This window comes from Halichoerus grypus, chromosome 3 (assembly GCF_964656455.1).
Source record: "Halichoerus grypus chromosome 3, mHalGry1.hap1.1, whole genome shotgun sequence".
NCBI classification, from domain to species: domain Eukaryota; kingdom Metazoa; phylum Chordata; class Mammalia; order Carnivora; family Phocidae; genus Halichoerus; species Halichoerus grypus.
Genome location: NC_135714.1, coordinates 114,768,566 through 114,774,302, shown reverse-complemented (window position 1 = coordinate 114,774,302; position 5,737 = coordinate 114,768,566). Strand labels below are relative to the sequence as shown.

The window sequence follows — 5,737 nt, the reverse complement described above, 5'->3', positions numbered from 1 at the left end:
TATATCTATTTTACAAATGATGATATGAGCCTGAAGGAAATCAAGTCACTGTTCAAAGTCACATGATATTTGAATCTATATCTACAGATTTCTTCTGCTATGATTTTATATAATATCATAATAATGTTATTTTGTAAGAAAAAAATTAGATGTGTGTAAGAGACCAGCATCATATACAGACTCCGTGCTCACTAAAATATGATCTGAATGAAAATATTTTTCTAATCCCCAAATTGTTCTCTAGGAAAAGAGGTATTCATAAGAATTCCTCCTTCCTATTTCAAAGATGATTTTTTTGGGGGAAAAGTTGATATTAAATGTTATCAAAAATAACATTTAATGTTATTAATGTGTGCAAAATACATTGAATAATCATTTATATTTAAAAATCTTCACTAATAATCCCAAAATATTTTTATATATCCATATACACATACATATATAATGTATATGTGTATACATTATACACATAATGTAATGTAAATGTGTATAAATATATTCTTATGTATTAAATTATAGTGTTAATATTCATCCATTTTAGCTATTACTGAAAGAACTATCAAAAGTACTCAATAACCCAATGGCTGTGAATGTCTTTTAAAAACAAAATCAAGAATAATTAAAATGGAAATAAGCTACTCTTGATTCTTTTTGAATCCTTTATGTTTGTGAGGGTGCTAAAATTAAATCAACAAATTGGCTAAGTATCTGATTTTAAATTAATGTATTTAGAATTTAAGCTATGAGTCTTGGAAAAAATTCAAAAATTTACAAATTTTCAAATTAAATGGAATTTATTTAGCATGCTATAATATTGCTTCATTAAATGTATTCCCACTTACCCTCTGGCTCTCTGTAATGTCATTTTATAACATTTCACTCAAACATAAAAAAAAAAAATCTTATTTGGCAAATCATTTCAGTGCTACAATAAGGCCAATCAGAAGAACTACAAATTCATATTAGCTACTACCAGCCAGGGACAATGCAGAGTATTTTCCCTTAATAAGTAACAAAATTATTCTCTGTCTTGTTTACATCATTATTCTACATTAGTGTACTTTAAAATAGAGACTATCTAGCAGTTTTGTAAAAAATACTTAAAAGTGCTGATGAATAGGGGTGCCTACTGGCTCAGTCAGTTAGCGGCCTCTTGATTTGGGCTCAGGTCATGATCTCAAAGTCCTGGATGGAGTGCAACTTCAAGATTCCTGCTCAGTGGGGAGTCTGCTTGAGGATTCTCTCTCCCTCTCCCTCTGTCCCTACCTCTGCTCATATTCTCTCTCTCTCTTCAAATAAATCTTAAAAAAGTGCTGTGAGCATATATTAGTAATTCCTCAACAAAATTTACTTATGAAATGTTATCATATTGTTGATAAATAACAGAATATTTTTTAGATAATAAGATTGTATTACAGAAAAATTATTTTTAATGCATTTAGGCTTTACATTTAACTTTAGAGTATTCAATTAAATTGGGGCGCCTGGGTGGCTCAGTCATTACGTGTCTGCCTTCGGCTCAGGTCATGATCCCTGGGTCCTGGGATTGAGCCCCACATCGGGCTCCCTGCTCCGCGGGAAGCCTGTTCTCCCTCTGCCACTCCCCCTGCTTGTGTTCCCTTGCTCATTGTGTCTCTCTCTGTCAAATAAATAAATAAAATCTTTTTTTAAAAAAAGAATATTCAATTAATTTCTATTTTGAATGCTCTAAAATATTAAGAAAATTTACTTTTTTGAAAGTTCAACAATGTGTATTTTGGGATTAAATAATTTTGAAAAATATCCAACATTTTGAGTGCACTGCAGTTTTAGTGTCATTGCTATGGAAAGTAAATGAGAAATGAATTGCCTTGATCATGATATTCATTCCTCTGAGGTAAGAATACCTTTTGACAAGTGAAATACGTAAAGCATATAACCTAAAATATCTTATCTGAAAAAAATGTTTTGTGTTTTTGGAGTTTAAATGAGGTAAGTTGAAATTGAACAAATAAGAGTTAACACTGTTCACAGCGCTCACCATAGCATTGTGCAAGACTGTTGAATCACAGATCTGTACCTCTGAAACAAATAATATAATATATGTTAAAAAAAAAGAAGAAGAAGATAGCAGGAGGGGAAGAATGAAGAGGGGGGGAAATCGGAGGGGGAGATGAACCGTGAGAGACTATGGACTCTGAGAAACAAACTGAGGGTTCTAGAGGGGAGGTGGGTGGGGGGATGGGTTAGCCTTGTGATGGGTATTAAAGAGGGCACGTACTGAATGGAGCACTGGGTGTTATACTCAAACAATGAATCATGGAACACTACATCAAAACCTAATGATGTAACGTATGGTGATTAACATAATAAAAAGAGTTAACACTGTTTCTTTACAATGATTCACATTGTAAAGGAACACGCAAAAAAAAACCACCCTTTTTTCTAAAGGATGGGGTTTTCCATTTCACATTGTAAGGTAACACATGGTTATAAAAAATAAAAATTTTCATTAAAGTTGCATATCTTTTCCATATATGTTTGTGTGTTCACACAAAATCACCAGTAGTATCACACTACGTGCAATAATCAATATAATTTGCTTTCTCACTTATGATATGTAATGGTTCAAATTCTTAATTCATAATATCTGAATATGTTACCAAATAACTCACAATAGGAAAATAAACTTAAGCGATATATTTAAAGATTCTTGGATTATGTTTCTATTCTTGCCTTATATTTAAGCTCCTCTGTTCATTCATTCGTTAATTCACTTAAAATATCTTTATCCTTGATAAATATTGAGGATTAAAAGGTGAAAATATTATGGATTTTATGATGACTTTTTGGAAGAACTTACATTTGAGCTGGTCCCCTACATTCATAGCACAGCTTTACAATACTACGTGATGTTAAAAAGATTCTTGAACTTACTACTATTTTATCCCCTCATATGTAAAATGACGAAAATAATAGTATAGTCAGTTCTCCTTATGATGCAACCTATGCATTCATAAAAATCAAAGCAGTATGAAAAATCATATAGTAAAAACCATAAAGCTCTTGGAAAAAGTGGGGTTAGGATACAATATTCGAAAGCTTTTTCAGTGACACATAAAAATAAAAATACAAGAAATTATTAAAAATGCTAGTTTTGCACTTGTTAAATGATCAAAATGCTACAATAAATGTGACACCTTACCTTGAAAAAGGACTGAAGTCTGCCATGGAAATGGAAATTGGAAGGATTGAAGCTTAGGAGTTGTGCTTATGGTAATTTTGAGTTGGTGGAAGGAAAGTTATTTGAAGGAGGGTTATTGATGTATTTAAAAAATGTAAAGAAAAAATATTGGAAAAGCTGTAGACATCAACCAGATCAAGGTATTTGTGAAATTCAGTGCAAGGTTTCCGATTTAGACTTGTAGTTAAAGAAAATGAGAAGCCAAATAGTGAAAATGACATGATTTCATTTGAACTTTAGGAAGATTTCTAGGTGTATAGTGTGAAAAATAGATTGGTGTTGAAAATCTGTATGGTAGGAAGTCCTATAAGGGGAATAATACAGGATTAGGCTACTTCATAAAATATGTGATCTCAGTAAAGTGGTAAATGAGGTGATAGATTTAAATGAAGGGATTTGAACTATGTTTAGGAAATGTAGTAGAAGAATTTTGATGTATTATTTAACATGGGTTGGAGAAGTAAATGATGGAGTCAAGAATGAGACAGGTTTCATGGACAATTGAGTACACAGTAAACTCAAAGCACACACAAAGGAACTGATTTGCTGGGAGAAAATGGAGAGTGACAGCTTTTTAAAAGTCCCCTGAGAACCATTTAAATGGAGACTTCCAGTATATAATTGAATATAGGACTATGAATAAACAGAGTATGCCATGAAAGGAGTCAAGGTTTCAGAGCATGAAGTTCTGGTCAAGAATATCTCAAATGCTGCTAATGTAAAAATTGAGACAATGACTGAAAAGTTCACACTAGACCAGTAATACTGAGTTCATTTTTGATCCTTGAAAAAATAATTTAATTTAAATCAAGAGCACAGATCTCAGAATACATTGAGTGTGTAGTAAGCCATGGAGACAAAAGTATAAACAACTCTCCCAATAATTATAATTGTGAATGTGAAGAGATATTTAGCTGGAGATAACACAGGGTAGAATTTGTTTTATTGATGTTTGGTCAATGGATTGATCTATGTCTCTTTAATTGTTAAAGCGAAGAAATGCCCAGCGAAAGAATTGATTATGTATGTGAAGGTTTTGTCCATGGTGTGCTAGAGAAGGAAAAAAAAAATGCAGTCCAAAACACAAATAGAGAAATTTCTTCTGACATGGGAGGTAATACTTCTTTTATTATAATTGGAGAAAGAATGGAAGGGCTAGATTGACACACTTGTATTTTGCTATTATAGTAGTGGTAAATTGAATTAGGTTTCTTGAGATTGCCTCATTAATGAAATAGAATATAATGTTTGACAGTAAGGGAGAGAGGGACCAGGCTTTCCACTGATCTTAAACAGTGTGGAGGACTACTACATAATCTTTATAATGTCTTATTCATTTTTGGTGTAACCTATATATTACCTTGTATGTCTTCTAAGAGAGTGAAGAATATTTTTATTTCCATCTCTTATAGATAGAGTTTAGAAACAATGTACACCCTTAAACAGCCCATCTTTCATATGGAACATTAGACATATTCTTAAATTACAGTACATTGATTTGAAACCTTACAATAATAAGACATAAGCTATAAATCAATATTGCAAATAATTGAATATGTGTAGCAAATGTCAATTGCTTAAGAAAATGTAGCTTTATCTTCTAATTAATGAGCTTTGCGCAGTGGCAGTATCGTAGCCAATGAGGTTTATCCGAGGCGCGGTTATTGCTAATTGAAAACTTATCTTCTAATTAATGTGTTTTACTTTTTACTTTCCTAAATTAACCTGTAAATATTTCATTTAATTTGAAACCTATCAAAAGATTATTATAATAATGTCTACAAAGATCTTTAAAATGTCAAGGAACACAGTTTGTGGTAGTACAACAACAAAAGTTAAGATGGAGTCTGAAAGCTATTGTTAAACAACAGTTTGTAAAAGTGTCAAAAATATGTGACAGAGGGAAGAAAAATTCCTTTTTTCTAAGTTGTCATCTGTGGCTCGTTATACCAGGTACATGTATTTAGACACTTTCAATGAGTTATCATGGGATCATATCCCAAAGTCATGTGTTGTTTGGGAATTCAAGCAGAGTGACCTGATGTACTAAGTATTCTGGTTTGGCTAATGAGCAAAATTTTGGGAAGAAAATCGGATCTGTCAGCTCCTTGATTTTGAATAGTGTGACCTAAGCTCACATATGCCAAGGTTTCTGCAATGCCAGGAGGAAGTTTGGGGGGATTTGATGCCACAGACACAGTTATAATAAATTTGATTTAACCTCATTAAGTCTTCTAAGTATTGTTTGCCACATTTACGTACATCAGAATAAACTAGTTCAGATATTTTGTCTACATGTAAATGAATGTATATAGATATGCAAATATATACATATAATAAACATATATATGTTATATGTATATGTATGTATATTCCTTCAAGCATTTTCAGCTTTAATCTTTGCAAAAGTCAGAAGCTTAAATAAACCAAGATAATTTATAACAAAAAATAGAATTGTTTTGTATAATTTGGTTTATTTTAGAGATTTAATTCAATTTCCAGTTTGCCAGAAGT

General features: G+C 31.7%; 1 non-coding gene across 1 annotated transcript; it reads left to right on the top strand.

Annotated features, from left to right (window-relative positions):
- Positions 1–4,833: 4,833 nt before the first annotated feature.
- LOC118521884 (U4 spliceosomal RNA) lies at positions 4,834–4,974 on the top strand. Its single transcript, XR_004910348.2, has one exon. It is a non-coding gene; the product is annotated as a U4 spliceosomal RNA (small nuclear RNA).
- Positions 4,975–5,737: the final 763 nt, after the last annotated feature.